This window comes from Physcomitrium patens, chromosome 23 (genome assembly GCF_059467195.1).
Source record: "Physcomitrium patens ecotype Gransden chromosome 23, ASM5946719v1, whole genome shotgun sequence".
Lineage (NCBI taxonomy): Eukaryota > Viridiplantae > Streptophyta > Bryopsida > Funariales > Funariaceae > Physcomitrium > Physcomitrium patens.
Genome location: NC_143432.1, coordinates 3,729,986 through 3,746,637, shown reverse-complemented (window position 1 = coordinate 3,746,637; position 16,652 = coordinate 3,729,986).

Genomic DNA, 16,652 nt, shown 5'->3' with positions numbered 1-16,652 from the left:
ATATATATTCAATTACTGATCTCCAGCTTACTTATTATATTCAGTTTCTCAATTCATCACCCAGAATTCAATATCTTTACTTAGTACAACACAATTTGATAATCTCAATTCTCAAGGTCATAGATTCTTTCTAAAACAGTCAGTCCAAAGTCATATTCTATAATATTCTAATCACAGTTTCAACAATACTTCTCTCAATCACAATTCTTCATAAGCAAATAATAAAAGCAAAAAAAACAAAGAGGTAGCACCAAGCTTACTCCGGCTTACGACTCCCACAGTCTGGCCCCAATCTCCCTTTTTTTAACTTCTTTATCCTACCAAAAGATGGACTGTCGGCCAACAGATTCCAAAGGTTATGAACCTTTTGAATTCTTAACCATTTGTTCCACTAACAACCTACTGTTACCAACTAAACTGCCTAACCATAAGTCTAATTCTCAAGGCTATCAATAACCAACCAATAACTTACCACAAAATTTATTTAAATATTCTACAAGAAGACATTTGATAAGATTTCTATAGGCATTGATTTTGAGGGATTTAGGTAGATAATGACTTTGTAAGACCTTTGCAAAGTCGATGTTGTTTTCAATGACTTTGATTTTTGGAAAATAAAATAAGATTAATGTTTCGGATAATTTCAAGAGTTTGGTAATAGATCTATAAATGAATTTTTTTGGATTGAAGGGTGTAGTTGTGTTTGATATGTGCTCTGAATTTGGATTTGATAAAATAGATTAATTAAAAAGCATGAAGGTTTTTCTGGATTATAGTCTTGGAATTCATGGTTTTGAGGACTAGTGAGGTTTTCTTACATATCTATCAATCTACTAGTTAGATTGAGGATTTTTTTTATAGAGGTAGTTAACTTAATTTCTAAAAAATTATATAGAATTTGAAAGCAAAGTAATTACTTAATTGGGAGTAATTTGCTTTGGAAGATTGGCATTAAGATCAAAGAAAAAGGCTAGCCGACAACCAAGCACATTTTTGAGGTTATTGTCTATTTAGTAATTCCAATCATTTTTAATTTTTTTTTTCATATTTTTTATCAAGTTGATTGTTAAGAGGTGTGTAAAATTTGAATTAAAATCAATAGTTTTTTCATTAGTTATTAAGGTTTAAATCTACTATAAGAATTACTTAGGATTGGTTAGGATTTGGTTTAGGATTTAGTTTAGAGTTTGATTTAGGGTTATGATTAGGATTAGGATTTTGAATTAATTTAAGATTTGATTAGAATTAAGATTTTTTTTAAATTTGATTAGGATTTGATTAGGATTTGACTTGGATTTTACTAGAATTTGGTTAGGATTTATTTAAGATTTGATTAAGATTGGATTAGAATTAGGATTTGGTTTGGATTTTTATAGGGTTTCTTTAGGATTTCTTTAGGTTTCTTTAGAATTTCTTTATAATTCTTTTATAATTTTTTTCAAAAATTAAAAATAATAATATTAATAATAATAATAATAATAATAATAATAATAATAATTAGATTTAATTGATTCTTGATTATGATTATTAAGCTTTTATAGTAATTTATATATGATTTTATTAGAGTGGTTAGGACTTGTTGTTGCAAATTTCTTTTATCTTCTACAGCCATGTGCCTAGTGCATTCTCAAGCAAGATTTCACGTAATACAAAAATATTTATTAATATCATATCTATGATAATGAATAGGATATTTTAATCTATTTTTGCACTGCCTTCAATCTAAGACTTCTTCTACTTTGAACTTTTGATTATTATCCACTTCTATAGGAAGAAGTGGCATTTGTTTTCTTTTCAAGATATTCATTGTCTTATACAGCTCGAGAAGAGATACATGGAATATGAGATGGATCTTCATAAACTTTGATAGATGCAATTAATAAGTAAAATGATTGAGTTATTCATAAATAGAAAAAGATCCAAGCCTATAATAGTCTAACTTATTACAATAATGAGTAGTCTTGATATTGCAACAAAATAGCCAAATTTTCTCATCCATGTTAAATTGTGGTTATTTTTTGTAATAAGAATTTGCATTGATTTTTTGTCATTCTTAAGCTTCTTTTAACTATACATTTATTATTGTACATAGCTCAAATAAATAATTTATGAAATATTTTGTTACAAAATTATTAAATTTTAAAAATTCAAAAATATCAAATCATAGATAATAATTATAATTGATAAAATAAGACATTTATTGAATAGAAGAATATACCAAATAATTGTATCCAAACTCTGCCAATGGCAAAAGAGTTGTCTAATCATGTTGATGATAGTTGATGGTACACGTCAAATATTATTCTAAAACTTAATTCACTTGTTTCATTTATCCATCAATTTGAAGCTAAAAAGCTAAAGAAAGCTTTATATCTATATTTAGAATCTTTAAAAGGATTCTCTAAAATCTATATAGAAATTAAGTCCCTTTATTTAATATAATATCCTTAGGTAATCTATGATAGCAATACATGTTCTTAAAAAAAAAATTTAGCCGTTTCTTTACTTGTGATAGATTTTGTATATGGTAAAAAATATGTCATCTTGGTAAAACGATCTACTACCACAAATAAAGGATTATACAAATTTAAGATATAAAGATCTATAATAATATCCATGGAAATAAAAGACCATAATTGTTTTAAAATAGGTAATGGCTTAAGAAATCTATAAGATCGATGATAAGGAGTTTTGGATCTTGAAAAAATATCACATGATTTTACAAAGCCTTTGATTGTCTTTCATATTTGAGGCCACCAAATTTTTTTCGATATTAGTTCCAAAGTCTTGTTGTATCCAAAAAGCTCAACTGCTCAAAAGTCATGACAAGCTTGAAGAATACATAATCTTGCTTTATTTTTGGGAATATATTGTCATTCCTCAAAATATAGTAGATTATTCTTGAATTTGAACTTGAAAGTATCATGAGATTTAGAAGAATTTTTCTTGATGTTATGAATAAGATCAAAGAATATATTTGATTGAGTTTATTTGACAAAGGTTAAATCAACAATCAATGTTGATTTTATTGCTCAAAAATGATAATGCTTTGGTTTCAAAAGGATTATTTTTTGTTGATTAAAAGCTACATTTCTTTCTTTTGATGCAAGATAAGAATATTGTCATGTTGTGGTTTGGCTACCATATGAAAATATTGTCTTTATATGTTTGATACATAATATACTAGACAACATGGTGAAAGCTATATTAGTAGATTTTTATTGGTTATAGGATGTGGATAGATTACTATCCCAAAAAGAGGTTGTTTAAAAGAGCTTTTATTAAAATTTATATAATTTCTTTTCTTTTGATAGTGACGTTTGAAGTTGGTTTTATTGGTAGTAATTTTTATACGTTTAGAGTCACCTTTGTTAGACAATGGTGATCCTTAAAGTCTTATTTTGTTTCTTTAAATTGATATTTAAGACATATATTATATAGAATTTATAAAAAAAAAGTTTGGAAAGGAAGTTAGGTAGCAAAAAGAGAGGTTAGGATATTCATAGAATGAATGGAGATGGATGATGAAAATCTCCATTCCTATTGGCTAAAAATCATATCCAATAGGCTTCAAGGAGGCTATCTAAGGCCTTATTAGAGATTAAGAATATTTTTTTGAAGGCATTCAAACTTTGGAGGCTAAAATCAGCAAGTTTATATTTTTGGCTATGATTTTGGTGCATATTTTGTAGTATTTGGAGTTTATATAAAAGAGATATGGACACTCAAAGTTAAGGTATTGATTTTGTACCTATAATCATTCTTTTGGACATAACATGCACGTACAAAAAGTAATAAAGAATTGACAACTAATGTCAAGGTAGAAAGAATTTGCCTTAAAAAAGCATTTGGCTCTTGCTTGCCACTAATTGCTCAATCAAGTCTTGAGATAAGAAAGACCAAGTTTGTATATATATATATATATATCACTTTTAGGAGCAATTATACCAAATATATAAGTCTTGAGTTTCTAAAACATCCAAAATATGATAAAAAAATTCTAAATCCTTATATATTCTTATGGAGTATTATCCACAAACTTCAACAACTCATATCTTTCAATCGGATTGTTCAAACACACTCATATTTTACGTAGAAGTACTAGCGTACTTCTAACAACTATCATAATAAATTTCAACTGTAAATTTGTTAGGGATCTTAAGATATTGTCAAAATCCTAACAATAGCTTCAAATCCTAATTTTTATACATCTATGTGCAATTTTCTTTATATCTCACAAATAAAATATTTAAATATCACAAAATTTATATATATAGCTTTTTAATACAATAATCTATCTTTTCTAAAAGATTAAAGCCAAAAATTTGTTCAAAAACTTAAGATATGGCTCTAATCATTACTATGAATAAAACCACTCATTTATTGCCTTTGATTTGGATGTGCTAACTTCAACTCTCTATAACTACATCATATAAACTCCAAATTTATCAAACAATATATAGAAAGTATAGCCAAAAAAGTTCTCTTTTTATTTCCAATTGCTAATCCTTTGTTGCTCTTTGTAAACGTATGTTAGGCGCCAAAGTGTGAGCATAGGTATGAAATTGAAACCTTAACTTTAAGCCCCAATAATTCATTTATAAAAACTTCAAATCACACAAAATTTGCACTCAATCCATATCCAAAAACCTAAACTTGGTAATCCTAGCCTCCAAAGGTCAAATAACTTCCAAAAAAAATCTTGATTCTTAACAAGACCTCAGACAGCCTCCTTGAAGTCCATTGGATATGGCCTTCAACTAATAGGGATGAAGAGCTCCATTCCTTGCTCTCATCGAATCATACTTTACTTTCATCCCTTCCAATAAGCCTCCCATTAGTTAAGATTTTCATCTTTAGGCTCTAATGTCCTCTCAAGGCTTAATACTAAATATTTATGTCCTATAATTTTTTAAATATGATAATCAAAATAAACAAAAATCAAAATAAAGTTTTTTATATTCAATCTCTTTAAATTAATCTATTAACCATTTTAATTCACACCAAGACTTATGAACATATTATATGTTCTTACTAATTTTTACATACTATAAGCAATTATAGTACAATATCAGGGTTGAAGAGAACATTTTTTCGGCTATACTATTTGATGGATTCCAAGTTGTGATGAAAGAAATATTGGAAGTTGAAGTCAACGCTTCAAATCTAAAGGTAGTAAATAACTTGATTTACTAGTAGTTGTGTTTTGAGCTATATCTTAAGTAATTTCATAAGATTTTAATTTAAATTTTTTAAAATTATATATAATCATGATAATAAACTTTATGCATAAATTTTGTGGTATTTGAATTTTGGATTTTTGAGATATGAAGAAAATAGTTTTTAGGTGCTTATAGATTAGGATTTAGAGCATCTTTTAGGATTTCAAAGTTACCAAAAGATCAGTAATAGATTTATAATGTCATATTGTATGCTTTTCTATTTAAGAATATATTAGGTATTTAGTTGTAGAGAGTTTAGTTTTAACTTATTGGATAAGTTCAAATAAGTTATTTAGCCTTAGAAGTATAAGACAAATAAATACTACAATATCAAAAAGATATTATACTAATAAAATCTTTTATGTTTAAGAAGCTTTATACATAAGGCTTTCTAAAATATCTAGAAATTTTCTAATATTCTTGACTATATCAAATCATAACTAACTATTTGCTGATAAGTTAGATTTTCAATAATTCCAAAGAAAATCCATAATCTCCTTTCAAAAGCTCACTTTTATATCAAAATTTAATCATAGGTCTAAATATCCATCTTCAGTATATATATATATATATATATATATATATATATATATATATAGTCTTGACTTTAAAAAATTTCTTTATTTTGTATAAAATTTTTAAATTATAATAAAATTCTTTCAAAACATAATATTATGCAAATGATTTCTTCTTTTCAAACTTCAAAAATTCATATTTCTTGATCCAACTATTTAGTTTTTGTCAAATTCACAAATATTATAGAATTTATCCTTAAGCTATACTTCAAGTACATTCAATTATAAATTTGCTACCGATTCTTTGGCATCTTAAAATCTCTAGTAAGTACTTTAAAATCCTAATTATCAAATATCTGAGTATTATTTTCTACATATCTCACGAATTCAAAATCCAAATGCCACAAACTTTATATATAAAATTTAATAATATGAAAATATACATTATTAGAAATTTTTAGCCAAAATCTTGTCAAATTACACAAGATAAAGTACAAAATATAACTACTAGAAATTTGAGATACTTACTACTCCTTAGATTCCAAGCATTGACTTCAACTTTCAATATCTCCTTAATTCTAGCTTAGAATTTATCAAGCAGTATGTATTAAGTATAGTTGAAAAAGTGTTTTCTTTAATTTCAATTGCCGATCTTTAATTGCTTTTTGTATCTATGTGTTATATCCAAAAGAATGATAGTAGATACAAAACCAATACCTTGACTTTGAATGCCTATATTTCCTTCATAAAAACTCCAAATAATTCAAAATTTGTACCAAAATTATAATCAAAAACTTGAAGTTATTGACCTTAGCCTCCAATGTTCAAATCTCTCCAAAAGACTAATCCTAATCCCTAATTTGGCCTCGAACAGCCTCCTTGAAGTCCATTGGTTATGATTTTTGACCATTAAAAATAGAAATTTTTATCATCCATCTCCATTCATCTATATGGATGCCTTAACTTTTCTTTTTGCTACTAAGATTCTTTTCTAATCTTTTTTCTAATAAGATTTACATAATATATGTCCTAAATAGCAAATAAAAGAAACAAAATATGACTTTAAGGGTCACCAATGTCTAATAAAAGTGACTTTAAATATGTAAAAGCCACTATCAATCAAAATTAATCTTAAAAACGACTATAAAAAAAAATAAAGTTATGTAAATTCTAATAGTAGTTCTTTTAAACAACTTCTTTTTAAAGTAGTAAGCTAATTATATTCTATAATCAATTAGAATCCACTAACATGGCTCTTACTATGTTACTTAGTAAATTATATATCAAACATATAAATACAATATTTTCACATAATAGCCAAATCACAATACAGCAAGGGTTCATTTGTTTTGTGGTAAAGCTTAAAGATAAAATCTATATTATATAGAAATTTGAAAAAAATTGAACAATAGGATTAAGAAATATGAATTTCCAAAATTTAAGGTAAAAATATTTTTTGTAAGAAGAAAATATTTTGAAGAATTTTGTTATAATTTCAGCTTTTGTGCAAAATAAAAAGATTTTTAGGAGCTAAGATATCATATATAAGCTAAAACTAAACTCTCTACAACTAAGTATCCAGTGTATTTTCAAATTATGAATCATGCCATATGACAATGTTTAGAAAGGATGTCTAACAAACCTTATTGTTTTTTCAATTGATAAGTAAACTTGAAGTCAAATCTTAATAAAGACATGCTCTAATGGATTTGGCAATGATTCAAAATATATGTTGATAAAAAATACTTAAGATTCTTATGATTTGTATACATAGTGACTAAATTAAAAGCGCTTTCTAGATAATGATGTTATTCTTCAAATAATTCCATGATTGCAAGAAGTTCTTTATTATGAATCTCATAGTTAATTTCAACTACTAAAAATTTCTTAAAATAAAAAGATATTAAGTAGAACTTATCATCTACTTTCATTTTTGATAAAATAACATTTGTAGCAAAGTCTAATGCATTTATTTCTATAAAGAATGCCTTAAAAATATCAACGTATTCTAAAATTGGTACAAAAATAAATGTTGTCTTCAAGGCTTTAAAACATGCTTTAACATCTTTGCTCTACTCAAGTTTGTCTTTACATGTCATGCATGTAAGAAAAGCCGCAACTTAAAAAAAATCTTGATAAAGATTTTATTATAATTGGCAAATTATAAAAAATATTACACATCTCTAATTATTTTTGAAATCTTCTAATCTATGGTAGTTTAGACTTTCTTTGGATCCATTATAAGCTCTTTATTAGAAATTATCAATCCTAAAAAGCTAACTTGAATAGTATAAAATATATACTTTTCTATCTTGAGTTATAATCTTCTATCTCTAAGTTTTTATAATACACAACAAACATAAAATTCATACACTTTTTTTTTCTTAGAATAGATTAGAATTTAATCTAGGTAATAGATAAAAAAAAACATCGAAAAACTTAGAAAAAATATCATTTATGACATGTTAAAATACAGATGGTACGTTTATGAGTTCAAAAGGTATGACATTATATTCAAAATGTCCATACCTAGTTTGAAAAGCAATCTTCTATTCATTTCTTTCTTTTGTGCACACCAAATTATATGTTCTTCATAGATATATTTTTGTATAGATTTTTGTTTGATTGAATTGGTTAAGAAGTTATAAAATCAAAGTTAGTCTTAAAATATATAAATAAATATGGATGTAGAATAAGTAACATTGTAGAGGATATTATTTTAAGTAAGTTACTATTAATTAAAGAATTGACTCTTGATATGTAAGAAGGCCTAGAAATAAAGTAGATGAATGGACTAAAGATCTTAAGAGTATACAAAATATACTAAAAGCATATTTTTATAGTAGATAAGATAATAATAAATAGTCTTAGTAAAATGTTGGATAGATATATTCATCAAATGATGGAAGTTGTCTATTAGAATAACATCTACCACCTATAAGTAATGAGTATTAGAAGTAAGAGATATCTTACTATATACTCTCTTTGTATACAACCTTATTGATGTTAAGTATTCTGACTTCATGATATTTGTTCTTCAATAGGTTATAGGTCCACTCATCTTTAGTTATAAGTATTGAAGTTCTTTGAAGTCTTACTTATTATAATAAGTAGAAATTTTAGTTGTTACTAATGTTAGAGTTTGATATCATCTAATTCTATTGTTGCATCTAGCTATTGATGTAGTTTTATTCTTACTTATTGTTAAGTGCATCGATAATCTTTGAGATTTTTTGATACCTTAGAATAATATTTTAGAACACTGGTATTATATTTTTTTTCTTATTTACATCATTTGTGATGTAAAATTTTGGTTTTATGTGATATACTTTCTTTGAGATCCTCTAAAAGTAATAAGAAATGTTTTGTGAAGTTAAAAGTATTTTATGAAAAAAGAGAGGTGATTGGGAAGTGAAAAAGCTTATATAAGAGATTAAGATAGATTATAAGACTTGTAAATGATATTTTAAGTTTTTAAGGCAATGAGACATTGTTGATTTTGAGAGCTTTTTTTTTTTTTTTTTTTTTTTTCTTGATTTCTTTGATACATTCTTTTCTTACATATGGCTTTAAGTGAGGGTTAGAGTTAAAAGTGATTGAGAAGTTTAAAGGTGATAACATCTACCATTGAAAGAAGAAAATAGAGCTTTTATTGGCTTCATTAAACCTTTGGTATATTATCAATAAAAGTGAAGAACTTCCAAAAGTTGATACTGATATCAAAGTAAAGAAAGAATATACACATTGTGAAAGGAAGATTTTTAATATGATTGCATCAAATTTGGATGATGCCAATTTTTCACATGTAATTGCTTATAATGGACCAATAGAAGTATAAAAGAGTCTTTGTAATATCTATAAGAATAGAAACCTTGTTAATATGCTATAGACAAAGAAGACATTTTTAATAGTAAACATGGAAGAAGGAGATGACCTCATATTTCATGTCAATAAGATAAAAGTACTTGCAAATCAACTAATAGTTGTTGACAAGTTAGTTGATGATAAGGACATTGTGTTGATATTATTCATGAGTCTTTCAGAGTCCTAAAACTATCTCATTGTGGCATTGGAGTTTCTCTAATTTTCTATAGTAGAAGGTAGAAAAGTCAATATGACAGACTCTAAAGAAATCAAATTAGATTCTATCATTAATGTTCTTGAAGTATTGAGGATAAAGACAAAGACTTTATTGAAGTAAAATGAAGAACTATATATGACCATACATAATGGTCAAAGAGCCGAAGTACCTCAACCACTATATCAAATGGCAATAGAGGTTCCAAATTCTCAAACGACTATGTCTGTTTCAATAAATATAGAAGTTGCATCTACTCAAGGCAATGATCAGATAACAATAATATCAAAATAATTAAAGATTAGCCTTCCAAAAAAAATTGACGATACCGATTCAAATTTTTGTAGCTTTGTAAACCAAGTACGACTAATTACCTTACTTCAACCTCAACAATATTTCATTGAAGCATCTTATGTTGATTTAGTTGGAACCTCATTTTCAAGTCAAGCTTTATCTTAGTTTGTTCTATTATTTGAAAAGAATTCTCCTATATTACATAATTTTAAAATATTTTTGGCAGCATTTGTTGAACCATTTAGTGAACATGATAAGCTTTGTATTTCAACAACTAAAATTCAAAGCCTTTAACAAGGAATACATTTTGCATCAATATATGCCTCAAATTTTTGACAATTAGTATGTAATATAAATTAAGAAAAAGATTGGGTATTCCAAAAGTTAGAATTTTGTCTAGTAGTTCATAGAACCTCCAAATCTATGAAAAATCTTTTAATATCCAACAAACTAAAACTTAAAGAACATTTATTTATTGGAGCTAAAATATTTGTGAGGGCAACCAAAGAAGGTACTACGTTTGTTATCTATCCAAATCCATAATCAAAACCTATGATTATTACAACAATAATTCCAAAAGTATATAAGGATTTTGTAAATATATTTGAAAAAAAAATGCAGACATCTTGTCAGAGCATTGTCCTTATGATTTTATGATTGACCTTTAAGAAGATGCTCAACTATCATTTGGATCCATCTATCATTTATTCCAAAATAAGCTTGTGACTTTGAAGAAGTACATTTGAGAAAATCTAGCTAAGAATTTTATTTGACATTCCAAGTCACCAACTCATGCTCCAATATCATTTGAGAAGAAGAAAGATGGATCTTTACGAATGTGTGTCAACTATTGCAGTCTTAATAAAATCACCATAAAGAATCGATATCCATTGCCATTGATATCCAAATTTCTTGATCAATTTAGCCAAACAAAGATCTTTACAAAAATTGATTTAAGAGGTGCATATAATTTGATACGCATTAAGTAGAGAGATGAATGGAAGACAGTATTTCACATGAGGTATGGATATTTTAAATACTATGTAATATTTTTTGGACTTATCAATATACCAACCATATTCCAATATTTAATAAATGACATATTTTGTAAGTATCTTGATGACTTTATTATGATTTATTTGGATGATATTCTAATCTTTTTTAAGAATCTGAAAGACTACAAAAAACATGTCTGTCTTGTATTAAAAAAGCTATGAAATATTGGACTATATGCAAAATTAGAGAAGTGTGTATTTATGTACCTCAAGTCAAATTTGTTAGATATATTATTTCTAATAAAGGTCTTTTTATGGATCCAAAGAAGATACAAGCAATCATCCATTAAGCAAAGCCAAAAACTATATGTAATGTCCAATGCTTTTTTGAATTTGCAATCTTCTATAAGGTTTTTGTTAGGAATTACTCTAAGATTGCTGCTCCACTTATGTAGTTGACATACAAGGACAAACTAGACTGGAGCCCCGAAGCAAAAAAAAGCTTTTTGAAGTTTAAAAGATACTTTTACAAAAGCTCCAATTTTGATACATCTAAATTTCAATAAGCCCTATTTTATAGAGACCAATGCCTCAAACTTTATATTGAGAGTAATTTTGTCGTAATATAGAAAAGATGGTAAACTTCACCTAATTATATTTTATTTTAAAAAATTCTCAATGGTAAAAATTTACTATAAAATCTACAATAAAGAGCTACTTTCCATCATGAATTCTTTCTAAGAATAGTATCACTTTTTTGAAGGCACTTCTAATTAAGTGACCATATATATAGATCACAAGAATCTTAAATATCTCATGTCAGCCTGAGTCTTGAATCATCACCAAGGACATTAGAATATATCTTTATCATGATTTGATTTTTGCATCACATATTGATCCGAAGGCCAACAAAGGTTATTAGATGCATTATCAAGATGTTCTTACCTTGAACCAAAAAAAAACAAGGTAGCATATGATCAACAACAAAAAAAACCTTGCTAAAGCTTGAACAATTTCATCTTTGAGCAATCAATGTATCTATCTATGGATTTATCATTTTTTTATCAGATTTTTAAAGCTTCGAACTTAAACTTCTTGTTCTTAATATCAAGCATCTTAGCAACAATCTTCCTGAAGAGTCTTTTAAATTCAAGTATGAAGACAACTTCTTATTCTTTGAAGTACATTAGTTTATTCTTGAAGGACCAACTTGCTTGCGTGTTCTTCAAACATGCCATGACTTCCATGCAACCAGACATTTTGGATTTAATAAGACCTTAGAACTTCTATCTAGTAACTTTTAGTGGCCTAAAATATAAAAAGATGTTAAAAAATTTGTATTATGACGTGATATTTTTTCAAGATCAAAGAATCTTCAATATCGACCATATGAACTTCTTCAATCCCTTCCTATTCCAAGACAACTATGGTCATCTATCTCCATGGATTTTATTACAGATCTTCTACCATCAAGCTTATTTGACACTAACTTTGTAGTTGTTGATTGATTGATTAAGATGGCACATTTTATATCTTACAAGAAGTTAATTATTGGTGAAGAGACGGCAAGACTCTTTATGGATAATTTCTATCATTACCATGGTTTGCCAAACGATATTGTGTTGGATTGTAGGCCAAAATTTGTATCAATATTTTGGAAGTCACTCTTTAAGATTCTTAAGGTTGACATCAATCTTTCTTCTCTCTTCTACTCTCAAGTTGATGGCTAAATGGAGCAGGTCAACCAAATTCTTAAGTAATATTTGAGGTGTACCATCAACTATTAATAAGATGATTGGACTTCCTACTTGTTGTTGGTGGAATTTGTATATAACAACATAATCCATGCATCTATACAACAAATGCCATTCTACTCAAGCTATAGTCATCATTCAAAGTTGGATATTATAGAGCCTTTAAAGTTATCAAATCCAATAGCAAATGAGTTTGCTATAAAGATGGTCAAACTTCAAGCAACCATAAAGACTCACCTAGAAAGGATTCAACAACGTTATAAGCTACTGGCAGATAAATTGAAGAAAGAACATCCTCCATTTCAAGTTGGTGATAAAGTGTGGCTTCTTTGGTGTAATATAAAAACAAACAGGTCATATGATAAGTTAGACTACCAAAAGTTGATACCATTTGTGATTCAGAAACAAATCAATCATATAACTTATCGCTTGGAGTTGCCTTCATCTATGAAGATTCATGAAGTCTTTCATGTTTCACTTTTGAAAAGGTATAAAGAATTAAACATATTAGTTCGAAGATAACTACCACCTCCTATGATTGAAATCAATAATCATGTTGAATTTGAAATAGAAGAGGTATTAGATTCAAGGATAAGATATAGAAGGCTTAAATATTTGGTCCATTGGCATAGATATGATATCAACTATTGCACGTGGGAACCAGTTGACAACCTTGTAAATTGTGATTGTCGTTTTACTTATTCTATAAATTTCTTTTAGAATAAATATGTAGAAGGAGATTCAAATACAAGGAAAGATTAACCGCATGAGCTTACACATTAGGGTCACATAATTAATCATATTTTGAACCATTAAAATACCAAAGAATACTACAATGTTTTCTTCTACTAATAATACTCTTTTATCAATTAATAACAATAATATGCAATCTTACACTCTCAAAAGATCGCTCAAAACACACAAATTCCATCCAACAATAGAGATAACAGTCTTCCATTCTAATCAATCTTGCTTCATATAATTTTTGTAATCACAGACTTCTTCTATCAAAACACACATAACTCTCAATTAATAACAATCATAATCTTTCATCCAAAATCAATCTTCTATAGAATTTTATAACAAATTTCTAATATCTTCTCATAATAATTCAATCACATAGTACTCCAATTACATATTCAATATCTCATAAATCAATCTTCAGTTTATTCCACAGATTCACTTCATAGTATTCATACTATCCATTATTCTTCAACTATAAAGAAAACAAAGAGAATAAAGAGGTAGCACCAATCTTATCCTAGCTCATGACTATCATAGTAAGGCCCCTCTAATATCTTCTTCAAATTACTTATACTTTACTTCTAAAATTCTAGATTCTAACCGTTATTCTTTACTTAACTATTTTTTACAATTAATTCAATCATTCAACCTACTGAATTAACAATCCTAGGATTGATTAATCTACTTTATCCATATCTTACAAAAACGAATTTCTACCCATTCTACATAAATATATAAATGAAGGTTTAAAAGTTCCATCAATAACATCCATCCAGACCAAAAGCAACAAAATAAAGTTCAATAGATTGATAAGATAGCTTGACTATGAAGATTCTTAGTTCTTGGTATTATAGAGAAAAGAAAGAGATAGCCTCTAAAAAATATTTTTTTTAAAATATTTAAAACAGTATAAGTCAATAGTTTGAGTTCACAATTATAGTCTATTTATATTCTTTTGATCTTGTCTACTTTATGTAATATATATGGTCAAAAAATAGACACCTTATCAATTATACCATCTCAACTAAGTAGCTCGCAAAGACGACCTCAACATGAAGAACCACCTGAATCATGAAGACTTCAAAGGATACTTAATAATAGGTCACTGATAATTGTGTTTGAGGTAGAACTTGTCTACGAAGGATGCCCAAAAGGAGTATTTGTAGGATAATTTCATAACAAAGATACCAAAATTCATACTTAGTCACAAGTAAAAGGCTTGAAAGACTATCAATGGCTACAAGGGCCTATGAACCATTTGCTTCACAAAAAATAATTAGAATATATAGCGGACATCATGTTATATATCTTCAACTTCTTGCCCATATACTAACTTATAAGAACTTTGTTTCTTAAAGACCTCGAAGCTAGAGGAGCAAGTGATGTCACAGACATATAATTGAAGAGAATTTGAGAAGATTTGAGGAGGTTCTAGAAAATTCTAAGAAGCTTTTTGTAGATCTAAAAAGATTCTAGAAGATTCTAAAAGGTTCTAAAAGGTTCTAAAAGATTTCAATAGATTCTTAGAAAGTTTTAGAAGGTCATAAGAGATCTGGGAAGGTTCCAAGAGGCTTTAGATGATATATGAAGTTGCCAAAGAAGGGTCTTAGGCTTACTTTGTTCTCAAGCCTTGTAGAAACTTCTCAAAAAGCCTCCTAGAACTTAGTATATATAGGAGTCAAGGCTGAGGGAATCCTCAATCTTGACAACTTACTTCTTATGGTCTAGTTAAGACCTTCTTGTCTTATATCTAGTTATTATTTCAATGTCAAGTTAACTCCTTTTCTTTGTCTTGAATCCTTCTCTTGTATATGGTCCCTAACACAAAGCTTGTCCATGAAGTAATGAAGAAAAAAAAAAAAAATCAAAATCAAAATCAAAATAATGATTTGACTCTATTTTCAAGACAAGACAAAAGTAGTTATTTTCACTAATATATTAATTCAAAAAGAAATATAAAAAATTACTATGTTTATAAAAAAATAAGTCACTTTATTAAAAATTATTACAAAGCTAAAAAAAATGATAATAGGAAAAATACAAACAATGCTTGTAATAACTTTGATGGAGATGACTATGCTTTCATGGCAAGTAAAAGAGCCTCCATGGCTGTTATATCTAAGTGGATTATAGATATGGGTACAACTAAACATATAATATCATATAAGTATTCATTTGACACTTATGAAGAAATTCTAGCAACCAAAGTTTTATTGAAAGATAACAACATAATACAAATAATTGAAATTCAATCCATTATTGTGAAGGATCAAATCAAGAGAATCCAATTGAAGGAAGTGTTATATATGCCAAAGTTGAAGAAGAACCTTTTTTTCACTAAGCAAACTTATATCACATAGTTGTAAGGTTCAATTTGATAAGAATGGATGTTTTGTGAAGACATTAGGTGGACAATATGTTACCAAAGGCCTTATAGATGGCAACCTCTATTTCATCAATTGTAAGAAGGTGAATAGAATAGAAGTGGCAACATTTGCATATTTTTCACAAAATTAAGACAAGTTTAAAAATTTGCATCAATAACTTGGTCATTTGAATGCCAAAAGCATGAAGGAGCTCTAATCTATGGTAAGTGACTTGGATCTTGGTCAATTCAACCACAATACTTTGATGCTTATTTGTAAAGAATGTATACAAGGCAAACAACAAAGGGCTTGATTTTCAAGAAGAATTGCAACACGTTGTTATGATGTAAAACAGCTAATAGATAAAAGGATGAAAAAAATATCATAATTTTGAAGATCTTATTTCAAATATATTATAACAAATTATCATGGAAAAATAGATAATAGTGAAGGGGTAGAAAAATTAAAGGTGTTAATATTGCCTTTTTACAAAATACACTTCTACTCACTTTGTAGGACTCTAAATAGAGTAAAATAAGGTAGATTAAAAAAATTAACAATATAAGTACCTTCGGAAAGAAGTTAAGAGTAATTTCTAGTAAAAATTATCAAAAAAAAATTAGTTATTAATACCCAAAAAGGGCTAGTTATGAACTAGAATTGAAATCAGACTGTAAGGCACAA